Source organism: Bombina bombina, chromosome 4, assembly GCF_027579735.1.
Source record: "Bombina bombina isolate aBomBom1 chromosome 4, aBomBom1.pri, whole genome shotgun sequence".
Classification (NCBI taxonomy): Eukaryota; Metazoa; Chordata; class Amphibia; order Anura; family Bombinatoridae; genus Bombina; species Bombina bombina.
This window is the reverse complement of record NC_069502.1, coordinates 534415288-534435948: the sequence shown is the minus strand read 5'-3', so window position 1 is coordinate 534435948 and position 20661 is coordinate 534415288.

The following is a 20661-nucleotide window of genomic DNA, read 5'->3' as shown; positions in this document are numbered from 1 at the left end:
ATCACCCTGATAAGTTAAAAGCAGGTATCCCAGTTGGTTAGTTTCTCCATCTCAAGAGGAACTGCTCAACTGAGGCAGCTTTTGAAAGAGAAGCTGAAGAAATGGCCTAGAGGTTAAGAGACAGAGGCTACTCCAAGTGACAAATTTGGAGAGCATAGTGGAGAGCTAGAGTAACAAAAAGACAAAATTAGCTTTTTAAAAACAAGGAATTAAGTTGTGATCAAGATCAGACTAGATTAATTACTCCGTATAATAGTCACTGGTACAAAGTAAAGACAATTATGCATAAACATTGGCACATATTGTTAACTGATAAATCACTTAAAGATTTTGTATCTGAAACTCCATTATTGACAGCAAAGAGAGCACCCAGCTTAAAGGATAAGTTGGTGCACTCAGAGTTTTAAAGAAGCAAATCAGCACAGAATTAGTTAACACAGTGGCAGTAGAGGGTTGGTCACATTTCTTTGAAGCTTCAGAGCAGCTTATCCTGGCGGGCGGCCTATCTGGGGTAAATGTTACCCATCTGCACAGCACGGGCTTGGAGAAGAGACCCAAACACGGGGAGGCAATAATAGACCTCCGATTGCATAAGGGAGCGGCACACAATGCTATTAGACCAGACGGTTGCATATGCGGTCTACAGAACAGCGAGATACATTCTCCATGCTGATGTCGCATCTTGGTTTTCAGCAGTACTATCGGATTCCTGCATTTCCCTGACAACAGAGGCTTCAGCTATAGATAACGGTACTCAATATGTGGACAGTACCAAGCAATCAATCCTGCATATCCCTCAAAGCGACAAGGCAAGACCTAATAGGGGGTAAGCAAACACAGCTTATATTTTAATTAATTATATCCCCAACCAAAGCAAAATGTCCGGCCCGCTCCCTCTACAAAGTTACCCCTAGAAGCATAATTTTGCATTGAAATTTAAATGCAATCAAATTTACTGGGAACCTGCATTTATTTTAAAGGTGCTTCATAGCTTACAGCACACACCATGCCTCACAGGCCATAACTTGGGACTCTTGCAGCTAAGACAACGCACTTCTCACAATGCAGTAGGTAATTCAACACTGATCACTAGGGCAGACCTCAACTCACTCCCTACAAAAGATGATCTAAACAACTTTATGACACAAGTCAGTAAGGCCATAAAAGATGGATTGGCAGAAGTTAAATGAGATATTAATGTCCTAGGACATAGAGTGCTTCATTTAGAAAACAAGCAGAAGAGACATCTAAAACTTCAGACGACATGGCTATCACCATACAGCAACAGAACACAGCTATACTTCAACTACAATCACAAGTTGAAGACCTCGATAACAGAGGTCGCTGCCAAAACCTACGTATCAGGGGGGTACCTGAGAAGATTCAAACTGCGCAAATACTGTCCTATCTTCAAAATCTGTTCAAATACCTATTAGAACTGAGTGCTGATGAAAATGTCTTATTAGACAGAGCACATAGCAGTTTATGGGTGAAGCCATCACCCTTCGCACCCCCAAAGATATCATCTTGTGTTGCCACAAATTCACGGACAATGAAAAGATCTTGCAGGCTGCTAGAAAGAATTCTCCTATCACATTCGGAGAAGACTCTCTTCAAATTTACACAGATCTTAGTCCCATAACTTTTGCAAAACGCAAAAAAGCAAGATACTTAACTCTTCATCTATCAGATTTAGGGATCCCATACAGATGGGGATTCTCATTTGCAATTAATGTCATAAACGAAGACAAAATATACTCATATAAAGTCCCAAAAATCTGGAACTGTTCTGTAGGCAATTGGGGATACCCCAACCATCACTACCTTCCTTGAAAGAAAACACCAAAGATGATGGATCCCAAAAGAATCTGCCACCCAGACCTTAACGTCCAGAATTGACAATGGTATTGAAAAGAAGGAAAAACTCAACAACTTCTACTCTAAACCACAAAGGAGCAGATGCAGACCCCACCTAAACATTTACAAGAACAGACAAACCTGGTAACTTGATAATGGACAGATGCCATAAATGGCATGCGACTATGGTAAATGTTAATATTTCAGTTATCTCTTCATGCTTTATGACATTTGCTGTAGTTAAGTAATAATATTCTACTACCTAATACCTCCAATCCCCAGGCCGGGCCGCCCACTAGGAGGATTCTGGCTAGTAATTAGCCAGTAGCTCATTTCCTCCACATTATTGCTATGCACACTACTAAGGTTTTTCTTTCCATGGTTGTAGCACCTCAAAACTCGTTTGCAGATAATGTTTGCATAGTAGATGTTGCAATTGAGGAGAGAATTGTTTTGAAATGGTTCTATTTGTTTGTATGTATTATTATTAATTATGATTTTTTGTTCACCTGCATTAGTACTCCATTATAAAGTCCATTGTACCACCTCATCTCCTACTTTCCTCACTGTCCTTCTCCTTTTCTCTTGACCTCCTCAAACGGGCTCTTAGAACAACAACTTGATCACCAGCAACGGGTAAGGTTTTTATTAAGAATACAAGCCACATCCCCACACACAATACCATGACTGATCCGACAATTACGATAGTATCCCAGAACACGAAAGGACTTAACTCACCCAAAAAGCGCTCCATAGCTCTTTGAAGCTTTGTCAGATATAGAGATTCAATTATCTTTATGCAAGAAACACATTTTTAGTGACAGCAGAACCTAATTTTTTTCCAAGGTCCATCCACTAGGTTTCTTTAATTCACACACGGTCAAGAGGAACGGAATGAGCATTCTGTTACATAAAAACATTAATTTCCAACTACACAATAGAGTGGCGTATAACGAAGGGAGAATATTTATTTTGATAGGCCTGCATTTTCACAAGCCAGTCACCCTGGTGAACGATTATGCCCCCAACACTAATAAAAGCAAATTTTCCCAACATCTACTTAAATTGGTATCAGACAACAGAAAGGGAACCCTGATATTAGGAGGTGATTTAAATATCACTTTAGACCATAAATTAGATGCTTCCACAGGCAACCCTTTAACACAAACCAGACTACCCAATGCGGTCAAATAGACATTTGGCGAGTACACCACCCAATGCAACGTAATTATACTTTTTTTCACACCTCTGGTCAATATATACACAAATAGACTACCTTATGGTAGATAGAAACCACCTATAATTAATTAAAGATTCAGATATCATACCAACCCTATGGTCTGACCATTCTTTAACATGCATTTATCTACAATGGCCAAATCACTCCATTTATATGGAGAATGGATGATTCCTTGCTCCATTACCCACCTACAATAGAAGCAATCACAAAATCTTTAAAAGAATATTTTCACATTAACGCCACCCCTGATACTGACCCAGACATAAATTGGGAAAGTCCACAAAGCAGTTATAAGAAGCGAGTGCATTAAACGTACAGCTTTTAGGAAAAAGACATATAAGAGCACCATTGAAGCACTAACCACTCAGTTAGAAAGGTTTGGACTCAAACACAAAACTACGCCAACATACCTAACAACATTTAAACAACTCTTAGACACTAGGCAAGACCTCAATAAGAGCTTAACTAAGGAAGCTCAAAGAAAAGCTCTCTGCATTAGGAAACTCTATTCCTATGAAGGTAATAGAGCAGGTCCACTTCTGGCAAAACTTTTAAAAGCTCAAACATTTAAATCCCAAACACAAAAAATTATTACGACAGACAACCAAAGTATACAGGATAGTAAACATATAGCAAAGCACGTTCTATGCTAAACTCTATAAACTTGACACAAATGAAACATCTGACCACCTGGAGCAAATGCAGGACTATATAGGCAAAGCAGATTTACCCAAATTATAATCCTCACAGAGGGACACATTAGAAGCACCAATAACCCTTTTTGAAATACTTCTTGCAATCTGAGACCTACTCTCAGGGAAAAGCCCTGGTCCAGATGGCTTTTCGAATACATATTATAAATCACTTAGAAATATTCTAGCACCACATTTGTTAAAATTGTTCCATGCACCAGATGAAAACCATATCTTGCCCCAAGAAATGCTAATGGCCCATACCAACTATAGACCCATATCCCTCTTGAACACAGATGTCAAGATCCTGGGCAAGAATCTGGCAAACCGAATTAACACCGTATTACAATGCCTTATACACCAAGATCAGGGTGGTTTTGTACCTGGGAGGGAGACAAGGGATAACACCATGAGGGCATTGACCCTGATCTCATATGCAAAGCATAACAAGATCCCATCAATCCTTATGGCAACGGATGCTGAAAAAGCATTCAATCGCATAAATTGGAAATTTCTAAAAGAAACATTAAAATCACTAGGATTCAGCCCTAAAATGATCTTTCACATATTTATCTTATACTCACACCCTACAGCCAAAGTTAAAGCAAATGGAATGCTATCTAAGTCCTTTAATATCCAGAATGGTACGAGACAAGGGTGCCCCTTGTCACCCATCCTGTTTATCCTCTCCATGGAAGTCTTGGCAGCACATATCAGAAAAAAACAGGAGATAGAGGGGATTAACATTGGTCCTCATAATTTTAAAATAGCTATGTATGCAGATGATATTCTGTTTACTATTTCAAATCCACTGCACTCCATCCCAAAAGTTCACAAAGAAATCGACATATTTGGCCACTATTCGAACTTCTTGGTCAATAAACAAAAATCAGAGATTATGAAAATATCGCTACCCCAAAAATCAATTACGGCCACATGCACTTTAAATGTTTAAAAACAAATCCCTTAAATACTTGGGTATCCAACTCTCATCTACCAACTCACAATTATCTTGCACTTCTACGTACAATACAAAAAGATTTGCACACTTGTGCAGCTAAATCAATTACTTGGTGGGGAAAGTGCTCAATGTGTAAAGATGACCACTTTGCCCAGAATCTTGTACCTGTTACAAACACTCCCCATTCCCCTTCCTAAATGGTATATTGCCCAAACATATTAACTAATTTATATGGGTGAAAATAGACCCAGAATATGTAGAGACAACATGTATAGAGCATATGGTTGCAGAGGGATAGGCCTACCCTGCATTGCAGATTACCATGAGGCATTAACCCTACAACATATACTAGACTGGCACAGATCTAAAGATTCCAAGGCTTGGGTAGCGATTGACTCACACATATTCAGGGTTCCAGATGTAGGAGCGGCCTGCTCAGTCACTAGGGATCTTAGACCCCCCGCCAATGTACAGAAATGGAAATACATAAATTATTTTTTTTATTCTTGGGATTCAATAATATAAAGTAGGAAATACATCTCTAGTACCTGTTCACCTCTCTTTCCAGTCCCCAATAATGCAGAGCTAATAGGAGGATTAGATAAAGGTCATCAGAGGCTGATAGAATGGGGATACACTACTTCTATAAGAGACTTTATCTTAAATGGTAAATTGATGAATAGGGAAAACCTTAAATAAGTTGCCAGGGGGAGATACTCTAGCTTGTTAAAATACTCTCAACTAGTGCACTTCATACACACTTCTCCCCATAAGCAAGATTTTTTAAGAGACCTTACACCATTCAAAAGCCTATGCTCCAAACAAGGGGACATTAAACACTCCTTATCATTAGCCAGAAAATTAATACAGGAAGAACATTCATCCAACCCCTCCTCATATACAGTCAAATGGCAGGATGATCTAGAGATTATCCTATCAAAAGATGAATGGACTAAAATGTTCTCATGTACCAAAAAGGCATCATTATCTCCCCAATCGTTAGAAATAAACTTTAAAGTACTGATGCGTTGGTATCTTACCCTTTCTCGACTACAATACATTTACCTAGAAGCAAGTGACAGATGTTGGCGAGGAAGTGACAATAGGGGCAATTACCTCCACACATGGTGCAGCTGTACCAAAATTAGACCTTTATGGCTCTTAATAGAAAGGCATTTTAAAACCATATTAACAAATAACTTCTCCCTGACGCCCAGAATTGCACTACTCAATGATTTACCAAAATTCCCTTGCAAACTTAGGCTCACTTTATTACAAATAAGAATAACAGGAGCTACGACACTCATAGCCTTGCACTGGAAAACTCAATATACACTAACATTAACTAACTGGACAGATAAAGTATCAGACCTACTCATGCTAGAGGAATACAGATACCTTAAAAGGAAAAAGTTGAACTTTCTTGCAGATACCAGATTTCTGTGGGATGATTCCCTTTCAAAGTTTAGTGCAACATCTGCACCTGAGGACCCACCCATAAATGCCTGACCTCCTCTTCCTCTCATAATGTTTTGATCATAGGGAACCCTTCTCCAGCTTAACTCTTTAATAATCACCTTATTTAGTACGTATTTAGTGCACCAATAGGTATCAATGTCTGTCCTCTCGGTTTGGTCAATCTTTCTCTTTAAACCTTTGTCTCATGATGTCTCCAATGTATTTAAAAATGCATATTTTTGAAAAAGAAGGGGGGGGGGAAATAAAATGCAAATGATCTACCCCTTCATGAGGATAAGTACATGCAAAGTAAAAATGAGTAAGAGGGAGTTATTCAATGACATTGAAAATAGACACAGATTATGGAACCTTATTGACAGTACAATGGTGAACAAACTTTAATTTCATTTCCTTGATTGACTAATAGTTTGTATTTTTATTTTTATTTTTTAGAAAAATGTTGTTGTGTTTTGGTTAAAGTTATGGTTTGAGCGTTAAAAACATCATCTTCTCCACACTTCCAGTGGGTGTTAATAACACAAAAGGAAAAGTTTGTAACACAATCCAACTGAACACTCTAAGTTGTAATGTTTATTTTCCGTCAATAAAAGATGATAACTGAAAAAAACAAACAATGGATTACCTGTAATACTTCTGGAGTCATTTACCTTCTATCATGCTCATGTCCGACCTTTTACGTCGATAAAACTGGTAGAGAACTGAAAGAGAGGATACGTGAACACAGAAATGATATTAAAAATAAAGACTGTGGCAGTCCTGTAGCAAGGCATTTTAGAGAATGCCATAACTCAGATCACTCAGGACTGAGGATTATTGGAATAGAGCATTTAAAGCCTAATAGAAGGGGTGGAAATTTGGATAAAACATTACTCCAACATGAAACCCGTTGGATGTATCTGCTTAAGACAATAGCCCCTAAAGGGTTAAATGAAAAAATTGAATATGTGTTTTCTTTAAAACTCTTATATGTATATACATAATGTACATTATGTGCTATGATAAGAACTTGCATGTATTATTTAATTCCCAATACGTCTTTATGAAATTTACCACTTAAATATGTCAATCCTGTAATGTATGCTTATTTGTTGAGTGTATCAAATAATCAAGCATATCACTTTGAAATGTATATAATTGTAACCTCTTAAAATGTCAATAAGGGTTTAGAAATATGCCATGCTGGTCAAGTAATATATATCATGATGGTAGAATATTAGTAACAAAGTTACAAAGTGGGACACTCTAACAGAGCTTTTAATGTGTGGCACCTTTAAATAAAATGGAAGCGTGATTGGGTACCTACTTTTAAGGACGTCTCAGCAACACTGCAAACTATCTGATAAAGCCCCCGGCCAGCCTTAAAGTGGGAGGGGTGAAACGCACCACCCTGGCAATTGTTTGGCACATGTGGTGGAGTGGTAGAATGTGACGAAACTACCTTGCTGTTGCTCAAGATAAGTGTCCACATTATGTGAGCTGAGAACCGAATAAACGCTCACCATGAAGCATCTGTTGGTGAGCAAAACTCAGGAGGATCAGCTGTTAAAAGGGCAGAAGTTGCTATGAGAGGGAAGGCAAACCTTAACTGCTTCTAAAGGCTGTGACACACTGCAAGCGATGCAGGGTGAGGCGAAGCAACTGCTTCACTCCACGTTGCATCGCTTCTGATGACCTGATGCAGCAGAGTTCTCAGAGATGAAATGGCAGGACACACTGAGCACGCACAGCCGCATCTACACGCTGCGCGCCACTCTGCTTGCAGTGTGTCACAGTCTTTAATCTAAGGCTTGTGATATCCCTGAAGAGGTTTGTGTTTTTGGCCATTTTTACCCCTTTGCAAGCACGCCTGAATATCCTGCATTTGATGTTTCAAATAACCGAAATGTATCCATTTCTCTGAATATTTCACTGCTAATATCTGCCCACAAGCTGAAAGGGGATCAAATGTTTGGGAGCGTGCTTTTGCACTTATGTGCTCCTATTTTCCAGGCAGTTGTGGGTGTCACAGAAGAGTCTCTTGCAAGGACATTTGTTCACATACTTATGTATATGTTTTTTATGTATTTTATCATTGGGGTGTATTTAAGTATGCTTAGCTGACAGATGCATTAAAGCCTATTTTTATGTACTCTAGTGCCGTCTTGGTCACTCTTTAGCAGTTAATGATTTGTTTTTTGATACATAAAAAATGTTTTAACCTCAAAGTTCACTTAAACATAAAACCTGTGTGAATAATCTGCATTCAGCCTCTTTTAGTCGTGCCACAACAGATCTGGCTCTACATTCTTCAAAGCATTTTGTAACAGATTAATTCCTTTCTATAGACTCAGGCAATCGTGGTTGTTTAATCTAAATAAGTGATCAGGATTATGGATGCATGAGTTTACTGAAAAAAACTGATCTGACTAATCTTCTCTTAAAAAAATTAAAGGGACAGTCAGAACCAGAATTGTTATTGTTTTATAAGATAGATAATCCCTTTATTACCCATTCCCTAGTTTTGCATAACCAAGACAGTTATATAAATACACTTTTTACCTCTGTGATTACCTTGTATCTAATCCTCTGCAAACTGCCCCCTTATTATTATTAGTTATTTTTACAGACTTGCATTTTAGCCAATCAGTGCTGACTCCTAGTTAATTCCACGTGCATGAGCACAATGTTATCTATATGCAACACATGAACTAACATCCTCTAGTTGTAAAAAACTGTAAAAAATGCATTCAGATTAGAGGCGGCCTTCAAGGTCTAAGACATTAGCATATGAACATCCTAGGTTTAGCCTTAAACTAAGAATACCAAGAGAACAAAGCTAAATTGGTTTTAAAAGTAAACTGGAAATTGTTTAAAATTACATGCCCTATCTGAATCATGAAAGTTTATTTTGGACTAGACTGTCCCTTTAATCAAAACAATCCTATATTATAAAAGGCCAAGTGTGTTTGTCCGAAGCTGTCATGCGCAGTAGGACAAACACACTTGGCCTTAGATTGACAGCTGGCACCAGACCTGGACCCTTACAGTGGCGCGTGGCAAACCCTGTTCTCGCGGTGGACGCAGTTGATGCAGAGAGATTCTTCTAACTGATCCTCACGCACCACAAACTACTCACGCACCACTGTAAGGGTCCAGGTCTGGTGCCAGCTGTCAATATAACTCACGTGCTGCTGCCTAAACTACGGAGCCAGATGTGAATGTAAGCTGATCCTGCGCGCCAGTAGTGAGGAGGATCAGCTTAGTAGCATAGTTAGTGGCTTGTGAGGATCAGCTTACATTCACATGTGGCTCTGTAGTTTAGGCAGCAGCACGTGAGTTATATTTACTTGAGGATCAGTTAGAAGAATCCCTCGGCATCAACTGTGTCCACCGAGAACAGGGTTTGCAGGGGATGATGTGGGCGTGCCGGGGGCGGGGCCAGGCGTGTCAGGGGCGGGGCTGGGTGTGTCACGGGCGGGGCCGTGCGCTGCCGCACGCAGCTGTGTGTACTGGAGAGAAAGCTCAAAAGAAGAGGGGGCAGAGATAGCTCAAAAGAGGAGGGGGAAGGGACGAGAGATAGCTCAAAAGAGGAGGGGGAAGGGACGAGAGATAGCTCAAAAGAGGAGGGGGAAGGGACAAGAGATAGCTCAAAAGAGGAGGGGGGAAGGGGGGAGAGATAGCTCAAAAGAGGAGGGGGAGGGGGGAGAGATAGCTCAAAAGAGGAGGGGGAGGGGGGAGGGGGAGAGATAGCTCAAAAGAGGAGGGGGAGGGGGGAGAGATAGCTCAAAAAGGAGGGGGGAGAGAGAACTCAAAAGGGGAGGGGGGAGAGATAGCTCAAAAGAGGAGGGGGGAGAGATAGCTCAAAAGAGGAGGGGGAGGGGGAGAGATAGCTCAAAAGAGGAAGGGGGAGAGATAGCTCAAAAGAGGAGGGGGGAGGGGGGAGAGAAAGTTCAAAGGGGGAGGGGGGAGAGATAGCTCAAAAGAGGAGGGGAGGGGGAGAGGAGGGGGAAGAGATAGCTCAAAAGAGGAGGTGGGGAGGGGGAGAGATAGCTCAAAGGGGGAGGGGGGAGAGATAGCTCAAAAGAGGAGGGGAGGGGGAGAGATACCTCAAAAGGGGAGGGGGGAGAGATAGCTCAAAAGAGGAGGGGGGAGAGATAGCTCAAAGGGGGAGGGATAGCTCAAAAGAGGAGGGGAGGGGGAGAGAGCTCAAAAGAGGAGGGGGAGAGATAGCTCAAAAGAGGAGGGGGGAGAGAGAGCTCGAAAGAGGAGGGGAGAGGGGGAGAGAGAGCTCAAAAGAGGAGGGGGAGAGATAGCTCAGAAGAGGAGGGGGGAGAGATAGCTCAAAAGAGGAAGGGGAGAGGGGGAGAGATAGCTCAGAAGAGGAGGGGGGAGGGGGGAGAGATAGCTCAAAAGAGGAGGGGGAGAGATAGCTCAAAAGAGGAGGGGGGAGGGGGAGAGATAGCTCAAAAGAGGAGGGGGAGAGATAGCTCAAAAGAGGAGGGGGGAGGGGGGAGAGATAGCTCAAAAGAGGAGGGGGAAGGGGGAGAGATAGCTCAAAAGAGGGGGGAGAGCAAAAGAGCGTGGAGAGCAAAATAGAGGGGGGAGGGAGATGGCAAAAGAGAGGGGGGAGGGAGACGGCAAAAGAGAGGGGGGAGAGAGATGGCAAAAGAGAGGGGGGAGGGAGACGGCAAAAGAGAGTGGGGAGTGAGACGGCAAAAGAGAGGGGGGAGGGAGACGACAAAAGAGTGAGGGAGACAGCAAAAGAGAGGGGGAGGGAGAGCAAAAGAGAGGGGAGGGAGACAGCAAAAGAAAGGAGAGAGAGAGCAAAAGAAAGGGGGGAAAGAGAGAGAGCAAAAGAAAGGGGAGAGAGCAAGAGCAAAATAAAGGGGAAAGAACGAGAGCAAAAGAAAGGGGAGAGAGAGCAAAAGAAAGGGGGGAGAGAGAGAGAGCAAAAGAAAGGGAGGAGAGAGAGAGAGCAAAAGAAAGGGAGGAGAGAAAGGGAACAAAAGAAAGGGGGAGAAACAGAGAGCAAAAGAAAGGGGGGAGAGAGAGAGCAAAAGAAAGGAAGGGGGAGAGAGCAAGAGAGAGAGGGGAGAGAGCAAGAGAGAGAGGGAGAGAGCAAGGGGTGGAACCACTATACTGCAAAAAATGGCCTGTGTACACGGGCTTTAGGACTAGACTATGTAATAAAAAATCAATATATGTTTATTAAAATTGGTATAATTTTACTGTTTATGTCATGAGTAAAATAAGAATTGTGATGTTTGAAAGGATACTCTACTGTACTATGTCTCCCTTAATGTTTTTACAATGATTTATTATACCAGCTGCATAATATTAAATTATTAAAAAAATGATCATTTATGGTTATTATTGCAATTGAAATAGCTAGTTGGTTTTGGCTACTTTCTGTTTCAATAAATATAGAAGCATATGTAGAATTCTCTAGTTGCTGGTAAGTACATTCTTTTTCTTTGTCTTTTGAATGTTATCATTATTTCTCTTTTTATTATGAAGTTGTATTGTTTTTAAGCAAACCAAAGTTGGCACTTGACCTGTGGCAAGGTGCAATCAAACAACATCCTTTCTTTCCACAATACACTGATATTCTGGGGTTTCCCAGATTATTATTTTCCTTTATCTTTTCTACCAAGAAGAATTTCACATTATATTTATTGTGTCTTATAATGATCAAGTTGATTTCCCTAAGGCAAGTTTGTTTATTTGCAGGATAAATAGTTACTCACTAAGGTTTTTTCTCATTTTCTTCTCTTTAAAATGCAGGCAACATCTATATTTCACTCCTGAAAACACAGAATCAGATGTATATTGTATAAAAATACATAACTGAACTGCTAAGTATTTTTACAGCTTCAACACGAAGCTGAGTTTTTCTTTATCTGCTAACATGTACAAGAATACAAATCAACGTATTGTTGTTTATGGCCATGATGCAATGTAATTTAATCCAAATTGTGACATTAAATGCCAAACATTAACAATAAGACATTAGGGGGCCAATTTATCAAATGTCTTGCGGACCTGATCCAACAGTGCGGATCAGGTCCGCAAGACATTGCTGAATGCGGAGAGCAATACGCTCTCCGTATTCAGCATTGCACCAGCAGCTCACAAGAGCTGCTGGTGCAACGCCGCCCCCTGCAGACTCCCTGCCAATGGGCCGCCAGCAGGGGAAGTCAATCAACCCGATCGTACTCGATCGGGTTGAATTCCGGCGATTCCTGTCCGCCTGCTCAGAGCAGGCGGACAGGGTTATGGAGCAGCGGTCTTTGTGACCGCTGCTCCATAACTTTTGTTTCTGTCGAGTCTTCAGACTCGCCAGAAACACGGGCCGTCGAGCTTGATAAATAGGCCCCCTAGGTCTGTACCACCCCTCTAGTAAGTGGAACCTCAGCTGTGCCTCCAACAAGGTCACCAATTATACAAGACTTGTTCTTGAATTTTTGAAGACTGCAAAGTTTGAGTCCCTGTGCATCCTGGTAGTAGAGGCCTTTTGTCCCTAGGTATAAATTTACTTTGGTATAGTATATATACCCTGGTGTATGTCATCATGATCCATCTGCATGTCACTTGATAAGCTGCTGTACAGTTCCTCAGCAAACACATTTCTGCGACTGGCAGAGGCAAATAAGGTAAAATGGAACATGCACATTATATTTTATCCATGCTCCTTGTGTTTTACTGGCAGTAAGGGGTTAAATTGTGTTCATTTTTACTTACTGATGGAAAAAGAGTTAAGTATTTGCCTGACATGTTAAATAAAAGCTGTTAAAATGCACATCTGAATAATGATTTTCATGTTTCTGCACAAGCGATAATGTTTTAAAACACACTGATTAATAGACACAGCTCCATCCATTTTTTACTGAGAACAGAAATATTTATTAAAACGATTGATACATGTTAAATATCTTCTTTTAGAGAAAACAGTCAGTAAGAAGTCTTTAAATCCCCGCTCTGTGTGTGTACGCTTCACCAGCAGAAAAGTAGATGATAATGAATTGCTCAGTTGTGCAAAATATAAAAGAGACCAATATGATATAAATCTGAGAGAACTGAGGGGGAAGAGGAGGCAGCAGATGTCACTGTGCCTAGTAGAACACAAGACCTAAATACATCACTGGTAAAAATAAAAATATTCCTTAGAAAGAAGCCTGATCTGGTATTCTAAAAATTGTTGCAAGCAAGAGGTGCAATTGTTATTAAAATAACAAAAAAACATTATGGTATACACAGATTCTGATTTTTCTTATAATAAGAACCATTTACAGGTACTAATCCCCAAATCCAGAATTCCAAGATCCAATCTTTTATTGATATATATATATATATATATATATATATATATATATATATATATATATATATATATATATATATATTTCAAAAAAAGTATTAAAAAATAAAATGTTTCCCGCCAGTAAATCACAATCTTTTCTGTTGGTAGGAGTGGGAGAAAAAAAGTGCCTTTACATTGCAGTCTATGGGAACTGTGTGTTCCCTGTAAATATATATGCTTATATACATATATACTTATGTGTTAATATGTGTATATATACATTTTAACACATAAATATATCTATATATCTATATATCAGCATATACTGTACATATATATTTATATTTGCTGCCATTACTGCGCTACTTACCCTCTTCGCTGTGCATAGGTCCTTCTGACGGCATCAGAACGAGGTTCCAATTGGAGCCTATGGAAGGGCTCTCTCATGAGCGCAATGCGAGGTCGCATTCACATTGGGTTTATCTTGTAATACCAGTGTACATTATCATGCTCAGTGGAGCGCTAATAAGCAATATTTAGCGCTCCACTTGTAATCTGGCCCTAAATGTATTTCAAAATGGTGGAAATACTAATGTTTGGGGTAAGTGTTCCTTTCTTGTCCAAGAGATCAGAATGTTCTGGGTGCGTGTGTCCTTTTGGTTATCTTTAGATCTTTGATCTATTGCCTTTTAGGAAACGAGACATTACATTTCCTATTTTTCTATTATGCTGAATAGGAACTGTATCTTTTGTAAATTGTTGTGTAAGGATGCTCCCTTGACTGTAACCTTGAACAACTCGATACAATGTCAAATGTAAAACTTAGGGTTTACAAAAAAATACCAAAATCTGTGAATAATAATAATCTTTCAACACATAAGTAGCATCTCAGTACATGAATGCAACAGGATAAATAGGATGCACTCATATAACACACAATTATCATAATTCAAAATGTTCCCCAGACATGAAACAGGAAATATTAATAATGTTTAGTGTTCTCGCACACTAATAAATGTATAGCCCTTTATGATATAGTGAGGAAATAGAAAAAGAAAAACATTACTCTATTAGCATATAGGATGTCATTTAACCTTCTGAATCAAATTTTGGAATAAAGAAAGAAAAATTCAGGGAAGGCAAATGAAAGGGGTCTTCTCATATTGGCCTTTCATATCAACTTTATTTAGTTTTGGAGGATAACATGAGTGGGAAAATAACAACCTAAATAGGTAATCTTGGAAAACTATTGTCGTTGTTTTCCCTGACACAAATATCCACAGTAAAGGAATACACCAGGTTCTTTGTTGAGATTTTGTTTTCTTGATCAGGTACCAAGTTGATCAACATGGGAGAATTATGCATAAAGCAAATTCTGAAGCTGGGCAGTCCAGCATTCAGTTTTAACAGAGTACAACAGGTTACGTAATCAACATGTATCCACCAGTAATATTTTACTTAAAGATCCCTTCATCTGGTTGCTGGGCAAAATACCTATTCTAATACTTCTGTTTTCCTATACTTGTTACAGTTTACAAGAATGAGGAACAATTCAACGAGTTAGTTTCCATTTGAACCACCTGTCAGCAAAATAGCATACACTCTGTTAGACCTAGCCTAGTTTCCTGTGCACTGGCCTAGTGCACAGAAAACCATCCATGTGACTTCCCTAATTTTGGACAGGGAGAGAAATACAGCAATTAACTGTTTGTTATCCTACAGATAGTTGCCTGGCCCAGTGTTACATGCAGAGAGGTAATATGACAGGAGTTTTCAAACAAGATAGAAGACAAGACAATTAGACACAAGTAAAGCTTAAGCAAAAATACCCACTGTGGCCTATCTGACTGAAAAAGCCAACTTAAAAATAACCAGTTATCTCCATTATTTTAAAGTCCCTCCTCTGATACTTATGTGAGCTCACACAAAAGTATCACAGATCAGTAACTTGTATGACATTTAAGCGACTGAATTCCAACAGTTCCACCATTTCTTTCTCTGTACGTCTATAGCTCATATCCTCATAGCTGGTAGACTGTGTGCCAAGGGCAACATACAAGGTGGTGTAGGTGGTATCTGGAGGGCCTTTTCATGTCTTCTCGGAGGATCCTTGCCTGGTTGGGGGTTGTCAAGACGCACCGCTTCTGCAGCAACAACTTGAAACATGAGACTACAAGGAAATGAAACACGATGAGTATGACACACAATATAAGGCCATGCAAGATCTTAGTACCAAGTTCACCTAACCATTCTCCCAGCCCAAAAGACCACTCAAACCCTTGAGGTACTTCTCTCATGTCGTCTATATGTTCAGCTATGAGTGCAGAATTATTAGCAATAAAAACACAACAACAATCCAGCACAAGTATACAAACTCCTCACTTAGCAGCTAATATGTAGTCTAAAGCCATCCTATTTTGTAATGCAACCATCCTGATTTGTACCTGCCTCCAACGAGCTACCATCATAGTCAGATGCAGTAGTGATATTTATGGAGGACCCTGAACAGTCAGAATATCCCACATGTATTCTATCTGTACACACACCAGTAGTGATGTTGCGAATAGTTCGCGGGCGAACATAGCTTGTTCGCGTTCGCCGCGGCGGGCGAACATATGCGATGTTCGATCCGCCCCCAATTCATCATCATTGAGTAAAACTTTGACCCTGTACCTCCATGTCAGCAGACACATTCCAGCCAATCAGCAGCAGACCCTCCCTCCCAGACCCTCCTACCTCCTGGACAGCATCCATTTTAGATTCATTCGGAAGCTGCATTCTTAGTGAGAGGAGGGACAGTGTAGCTGCTGCTGATTTAATAGGGAAATTGATAGCTAGGCTAGTGTATTCAGTGTCCACTACAGTCCTGAAGGACTCATCTGATCTCTGCTGTAAGGACAGCACCCCAAAAAGCCCTTTTTAGGGCTAGAACATCAGTCTGCTTTTTTTTTTTTCCTGTGTAATCTAATTGCAGTTGCCTGCCTGCCAGCGGGTGTGTCAGGCTCACAGCGTATACTGTGCACACTTGCCCAGTGCCACCACTCATATCTGGTGTAACAATAGTGTACATTTAAAAAAAACAACTCTTTTTTGACTGTGAAATAATAGCAGTCAGTTTCCTTCACACGTGTGCGTTTCAGTGCCTGCCAGGGCACAGTGTCACCCCAGTGCAACTCATATCTTGTGTAACAGTAGTGTACATTTAAAAAAACAACACTTTTTTGACTGTGAAATAATAGCAGTCAGTTTCCTTCACACGTGTGCGTTTCAGTGCCTACCAGGGCACAGTGTCACCCCAGTGCAACTCATATCTGATGTAATAGTAGTGTACATTTAAAAAAAAAACAACACTTTTTTGACTGTGTTAAATAATAGCAGTCAGTTTCCTTCACACATGTGCGTTTCAGTGCCTGCCAGGGCACAGTGTCACCCCAGTGCAACTCATATCTGGTGTAACAGTAGTGTACATTTAAAAAAAAACAACACTTTTTTGACTGTGAAATAATAGCAGTCAGTTTCCTTCACACGTGTGCGTTTCAGTGCCTGCCAGGGCACAGTGTCACCCCAGTGCAACTCATATCTGGTGTAACAGTAGTGTACATTTAAAAAAAAACAACACTTTTTTGACTGTGTTAAATAATAGCAGTCAGTTTCCTTCACACGTGTGCGTTTCAGTGCCTGCCAGGGCACAGTGTCACCCCAGTGCAACTCATATCTGGTGTAACAGTAGTGTACATTTAAAAAAACAACACTTTTTTGACTGTGTTAAATAATAGCAGTCAGTTTCCTTCACACATGTGCGTTTCAGTGCCTGCCAGGGCACAGTGTCACCCCAGTGCAACTCATATCTGGTGTAACAGTAGTGTACATTTAAAAAAAAAAACACTTTTTTGACTGTGAAATAATAGCAGTCATATCTGGTGTAACAGTAGTGTACATTTAAAAAAAAAATACAATTTTGACTGTAATAGATTGAATAGCAGTTAGTTGTCTGCAAGCGTGTGTGTCAGGCCTACAGCGTCTACTCTGCCAACTTCTGCCAGTGCACAGTGCCACTCATATCTGTTGTCACAGTAGCTTGCACGCATAGTACAACTAATCGGAAAAAAAAATGACAGGCAGAGGCAGGCCACCCCGCAGGGGCCGTCGTGTTCGTGGTGCTGTGATTCCCTTTGGCCCTAGAATAATGCCCAGTGTTCAGAGGCCACATACCCCGAACTCGAACAGTTCTGAGGACATAGTTGACTGGCTAACACAGGACACCCAATCTTCTACAGCTTCCGCTCGGAACCATGACGCACCATCCTCCTCCAGCTTAGCTTCGGGCAGCACCTCTCATGTTACCACTCGCCCGCCTGCCGCCACCACCAACACTAGCACCACAGCCGCTTCACTTGATCTGTCAGAGGAGTTATTTACACATCAGTTGGAAAAAATGAGTGATAGTGATGCGCAACCATTATTGCCAGAGGATGTAGATAACAGGGATATGTCTCAGTCAGGCAGCATTACACACATGGACATACGGTGTGATGATGATGATGTTGTACCCGCTGCTGCTTCCTTTGCTGAGTTGTCAGATACAAGTGAAGCGGTTGATGATGACAATGCGTCCGTGGATGTCACGTGGGTGCCCGCTAGAAGAGAAGAAGAAGAGGGGGAAAGTTCAGATGGGGAGACAGAGAGGAGGAGGAGACGAGTTGGAAGCAGGGGGAGGTCGTCGCAAGGAGCTAGTGGCACAGTCAGACAGCATGCATCGGCACCCGGGGTCAGCCAGACAGCACGCCAATCAATGCATGCTGTTGCCACCACCAGAACGCCGTCATTGCAGAGCTCAGCAGTGTGGCATTTTTTTTTGTGTGTCTGCCTCTGACAACAGTGATGCCATTTGCAACCTGTGCCAAAAGAAACTGAGTCGTGGGAAGTCCAATACCCACCTAGGTACAACGGCTTTGCGAAGGCACATGATCGCACATCACAAACGCCTATGCGATCAACACATGAGGACAAGCAGCACACAAACTCAAAGCCGCCATCCTCCTCCTGGTCCAGCATCTTCAGCCACGTCAACCACTGCTGTCCTCCTTGCCCCCTCTCAACCATCCGCCACTCCGTGTCTCGCCTTGAGCAGTTCCTGCTCATCTGCCCACAGTCAGGTGTCTGTCAAGGACATGTTTGAGCATAAGAAGCCAATGTCACAAAGTCACCCCCTTGCCCGGCATCTGACAGCTGGCTTGTCTGAACTCTTAGCCCGCCAGCTTTTACCATACAAGCTGGTGGAGTCTGAGGCGTTAAAAAATTTTGTAGCTACTGGGACACCGCAGTGGAAGGTACCCGGCCAAAATTTCTTTGCACAAAAGGCAATCCCCAACCTGTACTCGATTGTGCAAAACAAAGTAATGGCATGTCTGGCACACAGTATTGGGTAGACATGTGCACCGCTAAAAAATTTGGTTCGTTTTCGGTTCGGATCGATTCGGACTTTTAGAATTTCGTTTCGGATCGAATCTGATTCGGCAAAATTTGAATAAATTCGTTTCGGATTTATTCGGATCCGAATAAATTCGTTTCGGATTTATTCGGATTCGGCTGAATTCGGTTCTATTCCGTTCCGAAATTCGGTATGTTTTTACTACACTAACACCCATTTAGTACACTAAGTCACTAACACCCATAAACTACCTATGAACCACTAAACCGAGGCCCCCCCACATCGCAAACCCTATAATAACATTATTTAACCCCTAATCTGCCGATCGGATATCGCTGCCGCCTACATTATAGCTATTAACCCCTAATCTGCTGTCCCTAACACCGCCGACCCCTACATTATAGTTATTAACCCCTAATCTGCCCCCCCAACGTCGCCGCAATCTAACTACAAGTATTAACCCCTAATCTGCCGACCCGATATCGCCGCCGCCTACATTATAGCTATTAACCCCTAATCTGCTGTCCCTAACACCGCCGACCCCTACATTATAGTTATTAACCCCTAATCTGCCTCCCCCCAACGTCGCCGCAATCTAACTACAAGTATTAACCCCTAATCTGCCGACCCGATATCGCCGCCGCCTACATTATAGCTATTAACCCCTAATCTGCTGTCCCTAACACCGCCGACCCCTACATTATAGTTATTAACCCCTAATCTGCCTCCCCCCAACGTCGCCGCAATCTAACTACAAGTATTAACCCCTAATCTGCCGACCCGATATCGCCGCCGCCTACATTATAGCTATTAACCCCTAATCTGCTGTCCCTAACACCGCCGACCCCTACATTATAGTTATTAACCCCTAATCTGCCTCCCCCCAACGTCGCCGCAATCTAACTACAAGTATTAACCCCTAATCTGCCGACCCGATATCGCCGCCACTATAATAAATGTATTAACCCCTAAACCGCCGCACTCCCGCCTCGCAAACACTATAATACATTTTATTAACCCCTAATCTGCCCTCCCTAACATCGCCGCCACCTACCTACAATTATTAACCCCTAATCTCCCGCCCCCATCGTCGCCGCTACTATAATAAGGTTATTAACCCCTAAACCTAAGTCTAACCCTAACCCTAACACCCCCTAACTTAAATATAATTTAAATAAAACGAAATAAGTTTACTATAGTTAAATAAATGAATCCTATTTAAAACTAAAGACTTACCTGTAAAATAAACCCTAAGATAGCTGCAATATAACTAATAGTTACATTGTAGCTATTTTAGGATTTATTTTTATTTTACAGGCAACTTTGTATTTATTTTAACTAGGTACAATAGTTATTAAATAGTTATTAACTATTTAATAACTACCTAGCTAAAATAAATACAAATTTACCTGTAAAATAAATCCTAACCTAAGTTACACTAACACCTAACACTACACTATCATTAAATTAACTAAATAAATGAATCATATTTAAAACAAAATACTTACCTGTAAAATAAACCCTAATATAGCTGCAATATAACTAATAGTTACATTGTAGCTATTTTAGCATTTATATTTATTTTACAGGCAACTTTGTATTTATTTTAACTAGGTACAAAAGCTATTAAATAGTTATTGACTAATTAATAGCTACCTAGTTAAAATAATTACAAAATTACCTGTAAAATAAATCCTAACCTAAGTTACAATTAAACCTAAC